This window comes from Ovis canadensis, chromosome 5 (assembly GCF_042477335.2).
Source record: "Ovis canadensis isolate MfBH-ARS-UI-01 breed Bighorn chromosome 5, ARS-UI_OviCan_v2, whole genome shotgun sequence".
NCBI classification, from domain to species: Eukaryota; Metazoa; Chordata; class Mammalia; order Artiodactyla; family Bovidae; genus Ovis; species Ovis canadensis.
In genome coordinates, this window is record NC_091249.1 from 61,510,633 (window position 1) to 61,522,902 (window position 12,270).

At 47.3% G+C, this 12,270-nt stretch overlaps 1 protein-coding gene and 1 non-coding gene across 2 annotated transcripts in view; one reads left to right on the plus strand and one right to left on the minus strand.

Moving 5' to 3' along the window:
* Positions 1-12,270, minus strand: part of SPOCK1 (SPARC (osteonectin), cwcv and kazal like domains proteoglycan 1) — a 591,932-nt gene that overhangs the window by 470,007 nt on the left and 109,655 nt on the right. The gene's annotated exons all lie outside the window — the stretch shown is intronic.
* On the plus strand, positions 7,995-8,102 carry LOC138441964 (U6 spliceosomal RNA). The gene has a single exon (XR_011257522.1). It is a non-coding gene; the product is annotated as a U6 spliceosomal RNA (small nuclear RNA).

Consider the following 12,270-nt stretch of genomic DNA (forward strand, 5'->3'; position numbering starts at 1 on the left):
TGATGAGTAAAAGACAGGTACAGAAGAATGCATACTGGATGAACTCATCCTGTATCAAGTCCAAAATTAACCGATGGCAGTAAAGGTCATTATGATGGTTGCCCTTGGTAAGGGAGCATGGGAAGAGCATGAACCTTTTCAGGTGTTGCAAATGTTCTTATATCTTAATCTAGACAAGACTGTAGAGGAATATTAGAGAGAAACATTTATTTAGCTGTATACTTAAGATGTGTGCACTTTTCTGCCTTATACCTCAATAAAATATAAAATGAAAATCACAGTAAGTTATTTAATCCAGAATCTTGCATTTTGGTAAGAACGAACCCAGACTTCTTTAAGAAAGAAGGCCATTGCCTATCTGGGTCGTTAAGATAAAAATAGATTAAAAAAAAAAAAACCCAAACAAAACATCAGCCACAGCAATCAAACACTCAGCAGCGGAATTAGCCAGGGGGAGCCTCATGCTCCAGGTTTGCACAGGTTATATTTGACCTCCAGCAACCTCCCCGCCCACCCCGCTGGGGAGATCCAGTTTGATTCTGGAAAGACTCGTCTGCAGAGAACAAAGCCCGTGCCCACTACTTCAAAGGGGCTTGGAAGAATATTCCCTTTCGCTGCACCCAAGAGCATCAGGCCCTTTCAGAAGGCACAGCAAGAGACTCAAAAGCAATCTTAAAAGCGCTGACTGCAGTAAAACTGTCGCTGGCCATCTCAGCAGCTGAGTATGTGAGGCGACCTGGGCATCTGTGGCAAAAGGAAGTCAGCAGCCACCAGGCTCTCACACCCAGCAGGCCACTCGGGGCACACTTGCCTCTGACTATTCCCAGAGCTGGGAACAAGCTGGACTTAGCATAAAAGCTGGGGACCCCACCCAGCCATAGCCCCCTGAAAGCAAGCCAGGGTCCTGGGGACTTCTGGTCCCAGGGAGGGCAGCATGGACACAGCTTTGCCCCTCCCCCCAGGCCAGAGCCAGGCAGCCTCCCCTAGCAGAGTCCCTCCCCCTCTTGTTCTTTCCAGCTCCTGCCCCTTATTCAACTCGAAGCAGGCCTGCCAAGAATCACGGGCCAGCGTGCTGGCCTTTGCTACCGTCACTGTGAGCGGTTTTGACGTAAGAGGTTAAGGAGTAATGAGAGTCGCTAGGTTTGATCACAATCGCACTCTGATTTGAACCGTGGTTCAGCAATTACAAGGTCCTCAGTCAGCAGACGCCTGTGGGATTGGGGGAGGAAGGAACTTTTCAAAAGGAAATTTGACCCACCATGCATACAGGTTTCCCTTCCAAACTCTCTGGGGAAAGGGAAGTCTTTTTTTTTCCCCCACATAAAACCCCTTCTGGTGCTGGGGGAAGCAAACAAGCCTCATGGAAAATAAGCCCCAGATTCCTGTTGTTTTCATGCCCTTGTTTTCCTTTCCTATCTGTTATTGTTTTTTTAGAGGCCGCTGTACATTGTATCGCCATCCTCACCCTTTCTGGTGCACCCCTCTGTATGTGCCTTGAAAAAATACTGGGTCCATGACAAAATGTTAACCCCAGGGAACATTGAAATATGAACAAAATGTGAATCCCAGGGAACAGATTCAAGGGCGACTTGAGGCTTCCCCTGTGTGTGTACTTGTTCATAAAAGGGGTGGACTTCCCAGGTGGCGCTAGTGGTAAAGAACCCGCCTGCCAATGCAGGAGACACTTAGAGACACGGGTTTGATTCCTGGGTCAGAAAGATCCCCCGGAATAGGCAATGACAACCCACTCCAGTATTCTTGCCTGGAGAATTCATGGACAGAGGAGCCTGGTGGGCTACCGTCTGCAGGGTGGCACAGAATCTACTTGGCACACACCCATGCTCCCTCCTAAAAGGGCTCATTATCAAGAACTGTATCAGTGTCTTTTTGTCCATGCCTTTGTTTTTGTTGCAATATTCTCACCAATAAGGCGCCTCACTTCCCTAACCCATGAAGAAGAGTCCAGCTTGAACTTCTAAAGACCTGGGTTCTCTGTGCTCCACAGAAGAGTAGATGTGATTATGTGTGGCTTGCAGAATGAGGCGGGGAGGAACTGAAAGCTCTCCTCCAATTTCTGTTTTCAATTTCTTGGCCCAGTGAGGAACATCATCTGTATGAGGATCTCTGGATGGCAAGTGATGCTGGTCTGGGCTCAAGCACTGAGTCAGGGAACAGTCTCATAAAGGGGGCTACATTGGACAGAGATGAGCAAGCAGAGGTCTCCCAGGTTGGGGTGGGGAAGCTTGACTCCCCTGGGTCCCAGGGTCCTAGAGGCACCTGTGTGGACCAGGCCCTCAGTCTCCCAAGCCTCTCTCAAGGGAAGGAGCCTTGAGTAATGCCTAATACTAGGTCTCTCCTCTATCTCAGCAGGTTGTGCTTAAAGTTGATTTAACTTTAGGGAAAATTTTTTAATGTGTGATGTCTTGCTCTCCAAGTATCAAGGAACAATTTGTTCCTGTTACTTTTTTTTTTTTTAATTTTCTACAAGGAACATGTATTACTCGTGGAATAGTAAATTAAGTTTTGGAACAAGGCAAGACATCAGCAATTAACTAAGCTGACAGATCAATCGTGGGGCCGGGGCTACTGCTTGTGCTTCCACATGACCACCAGCTGCAGCAGGATTCAGGATCTTCTTCTAATAGGCCCAGAAGAAACCCCTTGACATTCCCAATGCTGGACAGATTCCAAAGTCCACAAATTAACCAGATCAGTCCTGAAAGGAAGTCCTCGTCCCAAAGAGAAATTAGCGGGAGTCTGGAAGAAATCAGGCAAGATTAAATAAACGAGATTCAGGAGACAGAGCTGGAAGATGTGCACAAGACAATCACCTCCTCCCTTCTGTTTTCTTAGCTTCATTTTGCATGGGAATCACTGCCTGATGGACACGCAGTCTGGGGTAGACCAAGGCAGATGCTTGTGCTGTGGGGCTGGAGGAGGGGAGAGAAAACAGCTAAGGAGGAGGGGAGAACGAAGTGGCATTGGGGATACAGGACAGGCACAGCCACCCTAGCTCCATAAGATGTAGGCTGGCCGGCTGATGATCCAGACCAGTTTTGAAGGATGAGAGGAACAGCAGCAATTTGTCTCGGGCATGGATGGCTTCAGTTTCTGAGCTGGAAACAGGAATGAACCCAAAGGCCTTTCATGCAAATGAGGCCAGACTCCCCAGTGAGCCGGAGAGGAGACTAAGATGCTGCCCATGCAGACAGCCCCCTTCCTGAGTAAAGTGGCCAGACAGGCTCCAGGATCAGGTGCACGGGTCAATGTGTCTGTGACCACGGAGTCCTCCTCCTGGGCCAGATCAGGGTCCATTGCCCAAGGCAAAGCCTCTCCTCCACAGACCAGCCAGCCACCATGTGCTGGAGAAGCAACTCAGTTCTCCTGGGGAGCTGGAGTGCGGGCCCTCTCCAACCGGGTGACTGAAGACAGAAGTGGCTGACAGGCAGAAAGGCGGCCTCGGACACTGATGCTCCCACAGAGGGTGCAGTGCATCCTGAGCCTCGGGGTTGCCTTCACACAACTAAGACTGTTCCCTGAGCCTCTCCCCTCCCCCACGAGCCATGCAGTACACCCCGCTCTCCTGCCCTGAGCAAGCCTCTGCTCCTAGCAGCCTGAAAGAGCCCAGCACCCCTTCTCCGCACAGTCTAATCCTGAAGGCTGGGGGTGCTACTATGCAAGGCAGTGTCTGGTGGTCAGTGAGCAGGAAGCACCTGTCAGCCCTCCCCCACCCCGAGACTTACCATGTCAGGATACTGTTTTGAAGCCACTGGCAGGGAAGATCATTCCGCTTTTTCATCACAACAAAGGCAGGCTAACCATTTAAAAGGAGCTTCATCATAATGAATCTATTTTAATCTCCCTCAAACACAAGAGAGATCAAACATACACAGATTTATCTTTATGCAAAGGGGGAAAAAAATCTTGGGTAATATATGAACCTATTTTTGTGCCATCCTGTGGCTTTAACCAAAAAGGAGGGTTTCATGTTCAGAAAGACATTGCTCAAGTGACAAGGTCCCTTAAGACTTTGGTTGCTTCCCAAGGAAGCTGCCAATGCTACTGAGCAGCACGCCTTGCCCACTGGAGGGTACCAGTGCTACTTAAAAATAACATAAGACAAGCCCACAATTTTAAACTCTTTACTCACTGCTATGGCTTAATAGCTATAAATCATGCATCAAGTCAGCATCTGATTGGAATGTGTAATTTTCTTTCAATAAGCCAAGACACATCTGGTGGTACCATCGCACAAGTCGGCGGCCGGGACCTGACCGTCAAAGGCTGTGGGATGAGTGGGGCTGAAAACTTTCTTCTCTTCCCAGAGTCCAAATAAACTCATCTCTCAGGTAATTCAGACCTTCATGCTGGATCAATTCACGAGCCCCAGTGGTGAGAGCACTAAAACCAATTCCCCAGCACAGACTGCACCATCAGACTAAATACTGCCGGTTGAACACTTAGTGAGTAAGAATTAGAATGTCAAGGAAGAGCGCTCCCAGCATTCATCATTCCCCTCTTTTCCCTCTAAGATATTCATATAACAACTCCCTAAGACCCACACCAAATAAACTCACCAGACGGACAGCTCAGCAGAATCAGCGTCGTGTGCGTGAATCACGCTCCATATGCCACGTAAGAGAGCAACCACCCACCAGCCAGACTCACTAAGAGCAGAGAGGTGAGGACTGAGACAGCAGGGCACTGAGGGCGGGGAAAATGCACAGAGAGGCAGTATGACGCACTAGACCACATCCAAAGTCAGGAATGGACATACTCAACACAAGACCCATTAACGCAATTACCCCACTGGTGAAGCCTTCTGGGTGCGTATGCCTAATTGGGTAATGAAATGGTCTGTGTGTGTATCTAATATGTGGGTGTGAGCTTCTGGAAGAGGCTGAGGCTCAGGGAGACAGATGCCAGCAGGAGGGAGTAGGTAGCATTGGCCAGGGGTAGAAAGCAGCTTATTATATTGGGTGAGCCAAAACGTTCATTCATGGTTTTCAAGACCATCTTACAGGAAAACCCAAAAGGGTTTTTTTGGCCAACCTGATACATCCATGCGTGCCTGTGAAGTCGCTTCTGTTGTGTCTGACTCTGTTACCCCAGGGATGATAGCCCGCCAGGCTCCTCTGTCCACGGGATTCTCCAAGCAAGAGTACTGGAGTACGTTGCCATGCCCTCCTGCAGAGGTTCTTCCCAATCCAGGGATCAAACCCATGTCTCTTACATTTCCTGCATTGGAAGGCAGGTTCTTTACTGCTAGTGCCACCTGGGAAGCCCAATAGAGTCACCTTAAAATGGAAGCATATAACATGACTAGGTCTCAGAAGTTTGATTAACTGCTAGGCCAGGACTGGTTAACATTGTGAAACAAGTAAAGATGGTCCCCTTGTCTTTCTATCCCTACTCCAGTTTCCACACGGACCACCCTGGGCCTACCCCTCCATGACAGCAACTCGCAACATTGGGGAGCATGGCCGTGGAGTCAGAAAGGTGCTGGGCTCAGCCACAGCACTGCCTCTTACTGTGAGTCCCTGAGTCAGCCACTTAAGCTGCAAGCCTCCTTCCCCATCTGTCAAATGGGGATATGAGAGCTTCTCAAGGAGCTGCTATGAAGCTCAAGTTATAGAAACATGCAGACATTTTTAAAACTCTCAGCACACTCCCTGGCCCATGGAGGGCTCCACCAAATGGCAGCCCCAGCTGTCTTTCTCCCACCCTCCCAGCCCTCAGCTTCCACAGCTGACCTGATGAATTGATGAATTCTGTCAACATCAGCAGCTGAGTTTTACCTACTCTTCTTCCCCAAGAGGGGATGGGAGGGGAGCCTGGAGGAGCTTCTGGCATCTCCCTCCCTCTGCTCTTCACACCCAGGGATGCAAGCCACCTTCACAAGGAAGGCTGGCTGGCCAGCCAGTCAGGGCAACTTGACTTCTTCCCTCTGACCAGGGAGAGAACACAGGCCAGGACCCCAGAGGGCGGCCCAAGGGCTTCCCTGGTGGTGCAGTGGTTAGGATTCCACGTTTCTACTGCAGGGGGGAGTAGGTTCAATCCCCGGTCAGGGAACTAAGATCCTATATGCCGTGCAGCCAAAAAAAAAAAAAAAATCTTTTTTTTTTTAAGAAGGCAATGCACAGGCTCAGGGCAGATGGGAGCAGCCTAAAGCCAGGTCACACTGACCATGATGGAAATGACAAGACTGGGTGCACCTGATGCCTCTGAGTCTAGACCTCAGGCATCACTCTGCCCTCTCTCTGCGACAGAAGGTACCTTCGCAGGGCTGGGGACACGATCAGCCACTGGCTCCTTCTCTGGAAATGCCTTCAGTCTTTCAGGCCTTGGGGTCTAGTCTAACTTCCTTCCTCCCAAGGACCACTTGGGAGCAGCAGCAATTTTAAACAAAGTCCCCACTAAAGTTCAGCCACCAGGTCCCTCCTCCTCACCAGAACAAGGTCACTGCTCTTTCAAGGGCCACAGAAGGCATACACTATCCTCCCCACTCCCAGATCAAGCACAGAGGCCTCCTCTCCTGCATCTCTGTGTCCTGCGCCTCAGAGAGCCAATCAGGACGGAGGCCATATTTTCCTAGGCTGCCCTCTGTCCCCAGCTGGCACAAGCCACGTGGGCCCTGTTCCAGCCACGAGGGCCATGGCCGAGGCTATGAGCACAGCAGGAACATATGGCCTGGCGAGCTCCATGGGGACATGGGGGGCAGAGAGGTGCCTTCTCTTCTGGACCGGGAGCATCTCAGAGGTGTCTCAGAAATGACTGGAGATGCTCACTCGGAGAGGATGGCAGAGCTGACCAGTGGGGCTCTGCCTGCAACCGCAGTCTGCTCATCAGGCTGAAGCCCCAGCCAGCAGCTAAAGCAGGCTGACCTGGGTTTGAGTCCCAGCTCCAGCAGCACCAGCTGTGTGCTCTGGGCAGCTACTCAGTGTTTCTCAGCAGGGTGATAACTGGGCCTTAATTTGTTTCTTGGGGCTGCCACCACAGACTATCCTCAGAGTTGGTGGCTTCAATTTCTCTTTTTCACCTTTCTTTTGGAAGCCAGAAATACCAAACTCAAAGTGGTGACAGGGCCATGCTCCCTCCACAAGCCCTGGGGGACAACCCTGCCTTCCCTCCTCCACCTGCTGGTCTGTCTCCACGTGCTCTTCCCTCTGCATCTCTGTGCATCAAATCCCCTCATTCTTTCTTTTCTAAGGACATCAGTCACTGGATTTAGAACCCACACTAAATCCAGGATGATCTGGAGATCCTTAAATTAATGACACCTGAAAAGACCCTATCCCCAAATAAGGTCACGTTCACTGGTACTAGAGGTTAGGACTTAGGTGTATCTTCTGGGGGAGAAATAATTCAACCCTATAGTATGTGCCTATCAATCATACAGGGCTACTCAGATTAAGAGAGAATATCTGTAACATGTGTTGCATGAGAGAGAGCACAAGGTAAAATATAAACATTACAGGTTACTATTGTCACAGTCTTCATCTTTTTTATCTCCTTCTCCAGGAAGCCTTCCCACTTTTTGCTAATGTTCAGTCGCTAAGTCACATGCAACTCTTTGCGACCCCATGGACTGCAGCATGCCCCCAGGCTCTTCTGTCCTTCCCTATCTCCCGGAGTTTGCTCAAATTCATGTCCATTGAGTAGGTGATGCCATCCAACCATCTCATCCTCTGTCTCCTTCTTCTCCTCCTGCCCTCAATCTTTCCCAGCATCAAGGTCTTTTCCAATGAGTCAGCTCTTTGCATCAGGTGGCCAAAGTACTGGAGCTTCAGCATCAGTCCTTCCAACAGCAAACTACTCCATTCTTGCTACGAGAACCCCACAAAGAGTATGAAAAGGCAACAAGTCTTCCTGATACTTCAGACCAAAAAGAACCTGAGACACTTCAGATATCCTGTCTAGATAACAACCTCCTTTAGAGCAGGGACCATGCTTGTTGAAATCTACTTCCCAAGCAGTCTTAAAAGTGTCGGGGAGTGCTCGCTTCGGCAGCACATATACTAAAATTGGAACGATACAGAGAAGATTAGCATGGCCCCTGCGCAAGGATGAGAAGAATCAATATAGTGAAAATGAGTATACTACCCAAAGCAATTTACAAATTCAATGCAATCCCTATCAAGCTACCAGTCATATTTTTCACAGAACTAGAACAAATAATTTCAAGATTTGTATGGAAATACAAAAAACCTCGAATTGCCAAAGCAATCTTGAGAAATAAGAATGGAACTGGAGGAATCAACTTGCCTGACTTCAGGCTCTACTACAAAGCCACAGTCATTAAGACAGTATGGTACTGGCACAAAGACAGACATATAGATCAATGGAACAAAATAGAAAGCCCAGAGATAAATCCACACACATATGGACACCTTATCTTTGACAAAGGAGGCAAGAATATACAATGGAGTAAAGACAATCTCTTTAACAAGTGGTGCTGGGAAAACTGGTCAACCACTTGTAAAAGAATGAAACTAGATCACTTTCTAACACCCCACACAAAAATAAACTCAAAATGGATTAAAGATCTAAATGTAAGACCAGAAACTATAAAACTCCTAGCGGAGAACACAGGCAAAACACTCTCAGACATAAATCACAGCAGGATCCTCTATGATCCACCTCCCAGAATTCTGGAAATGAAAGCAAAAATAAACAAATGGGATCTAATTAAAATTAAAAGCTTCTGCACAACAAAGGAAAATATAAGCAAGGTGAAAAGACAGCCTTCTGAATGGGAGAAAATAATAGCAAATGAAGCAACTGACAAACAACTAATCTCAAAAATATACAAGCAACTTATGCAGCTCAATTCCAGAAAAATAAACGACCCAATCAAAAAATGGGCCAAAGAACTAAATAGACATTTCTCCAAAGAAGACATACGGATGGCTAACAAACACATGAAAAGATGCTCAACATCACTCATTATCAGAGAAATGCAAATCAAAACCACAATGAGGTACCACTTCACACCAGTCAGAATGGCTGCGATCCAAAAATCTGCAAGCAATAAATGCTGGAGAGGGTGTGGAGAAAAGGGAACCCTCCTACACTGTTGGTGGGAATGCAAACTAGTACAGCTACTATGGAGAACAGTGTGGAGATTCCTTTAAAAATTGCAAATAGAACTACCTTATGACCCAGCAATACCACTGCTGGGCATACACACCGAGGAAACCAGAATTGAAAGAGACACATGTACCCCAATGTTCATTGCAGCACTGTTTATAATAGCCAGGACATGGAAACAACCTAGATGTCCATCAGCAGATGAATGGATAAGAAAGCTGTGGTACATATACACAATGGAGTATTACTCAGCCATTAAAAAGAATTCATTTGAATCAGTTCTGATGAGATGGATGAAACTGGAGCCGATTATACAGAGTGAAGTAAGCCAGAAAGAAAAACACCAATACAGTATACTAACACATATATATGAAATTTAGAAAGATGGCAATGACGACCCTGTATGCAAGACAGGAAAAAAGACACAGATGTGTATAATGGACTTTTGGACTCAGAGGGAGAGGGAGAGGGTGGGATGATTTGGGAGAATGGCATTCTAACATGTATACTATCATGTAAGAATTGAATCGCCAGTCTGTCTGACGCAGGATACAGCATGCTTGGGGCTGGTGCATGGGGATGACCCACAGAGATGTTATGGGGAGGGAGGTGGGAGGGGGGTTCATGTTTGGGAACACATGTAAGAATTAAAGATTTTAAAATTAAAAAAATAAAAAACTAAAAAAAAAACTAAAAAAAATTAAAATTAAAAAAAAAAGTGTCGGGGAACATGGTCTCAGTGGGGAGCTTATGGGCTCTCAGGTGAGACAGCACTGTGTTTGAAACTCAGCCCTGCCACCCTCTCATGATAAGTCCTTGGACATGTGTATCCATGTCTGGGATCAACCACTACCATCTCAGGGAAAGGAATATTACAGCTATGCAGGAATGTGATGAGCACTTCAGGTAACACATACGTAACCCAGAGTGACCAGCAAATAGTATGTTCTCTGTAACTAGAGTCACAGTGCACCACTGGTGCTCAGTAACTGTCCAGTTCAATAAACTGCTGCTGCTGTTCAGTCGCTAAGTCATGTCCGACTCTTTGTGACCCTCCCTGGTGGCTCAGAGGTTAAAGCGTCTGCCTGCAATGCAGGAGACCAGGGTTCGATCCCTGGGTCGGGAAGATCCCCTGGAGAAGGAAATGGCAACCCACTCCAGTATTCTTGCCTGGAGAATCCCATGGAGGAAGGAACCTGGTAGGCTACAGTCCATGGGGTCACAAAGAGTCAGACACGACTGAGCTACTTCACTTTCAAACTGCAGCACGCCAGGCTTCCTTGTCCTTTACCATCTTCCAGAGTTTGCTCAAACTCATGTCCATTGACTCAGTGACGCCATCTAACCATCTCATCCTCTCCCATTTCCTCCTGCTCTCAGTCTTCCCCAGTTCAATAAACACTCGATCACAAAATAAATGGATGCCACCAGCCATTCCTCCTCATTGTCCAATCAAGGCAGCAGATCACACTAAGACAATCTACGTTCTTGTGCAGACCTCACAGGCAGGGCCAACGTTGGGCCCACCACCTCCCCTTCTCCACAGCCCTAGGAATGAACACACACCCATCCCCCACAGATGGATAAACCACTCCCTTCATCTGTCCTTCAGGCATTCACTGAACACAGGCTCTGGCAGGTATGTACCTACCATGTGCCAAGCATCTCTTGGATGCTCATGAGTAGCGATCAGCAACCTTTCTGGGAAGGGGCAGACAGTAAAGACGTTAGGCTTTCTGGGCCATATGGATTCTTTCACAACGACTTAACTCTGTCATGGCATGAGAGCTGCCACAGAAAATGCGCACATAAATGAGCAAGGCTGGGTTCCAGATCAATTTTATTTACAAAAACCAGGTGTTGGGCCGTAGGTTGTGACCTTGCTTTTGAGGATATACTAACAAGTAAGACTTAGCATCCACACAGAGAGAAGGAGACAAGTAGAGAACAGAATCTAGGTATCTCATTCCCACATCATGCTATTGAACCATGTCCTACCTGGTCTATCCAGGATCAATTCAAAGTACACTTATAAGCAGACTGACAGGAGCTTCCCTGGTAGTCCAGTGGTTAAGAATCTGCCTTGCAATGCAAGGGACACTGGTTTGATCCCTGATCTGGGAAGATCACACATACCAGGGGGCAACTGAGCCCACATGCCACAGCCTCAGAAGCCCATGCACCTAGAGCCCAGGCTCCACAATAAGAGAAGCCACAGCAGTGAGAAACCATGCCTCACAGCTAGAGAGTAGGCCTCGCCCTCTGCAACGAGAGAAAGCCCACATGCAGCACAGCGAAGACCCAGCACAGTCAAAAAGAAATGAATTAATTGTTTTTTTTTAATAAAGCAGACTCATAGATAGAACAAACAGTGGTTACCAGTGGGGTGGGGCAATATGGGAGTAGGGGAGTAAAATTACAAACTACTGGGTATAAGATAAGCTCAAGAATGTAGTGTACAACACGGGGAATACAACTAATAATTTGCAGTAATGGGTAAATGGAAAGTAACATTTACAAATCGTATGATAATTAAAATTTTTACTTAAATTTTTTTAATTTTAAAAATAACAAAATTTAAGTACACTTAAAACCAAAGGGAGAAAAATAGGAATAGTTAAACTATTTGTCAATGGCACAGAGGAAACATTTGTAATATAAAACCCAACCAACAAGTCAAAAGAGTCTGTCCACACACACATTCTACAGGTATTTAGGTAGTTCCTACTGTGTGCCAGGCCTTAGTTAGACAGTAGAGATGCAACAAAAAGCAAAGCAGACCCAGCCCTCAGGGGGCCCACACCCTAGTGGATGAGAGCCTCATCTCCTGGGTGAAAGCCCTGAGCTATTAATATATGCTAATGGAAAGCACACAAATTCTACAAACCCACAGAATACAAAGAAACCCACTCAACATGGACATCCTTTTCAAGTATCCGGCTAAGTTCTTGGTGTGTTCTCTGATGTGATCTCTGGGGGCCAGGGGCATGGAGAGAGTTGCCATTCAATTCACAAGATACTGCAGAGAAAAACCAAGGTCACAAAATTGTATGTTTCCAAAACTCTTTTTTCCTGATATGCAGCCAAGTGCCCAGAGTTTGCAGGCCGACACTAACCCATGCCATCTCCTGCCCTTGACTTCCACACAGTGTGACAGATTTAAGGCTCCAACCTCAAGAT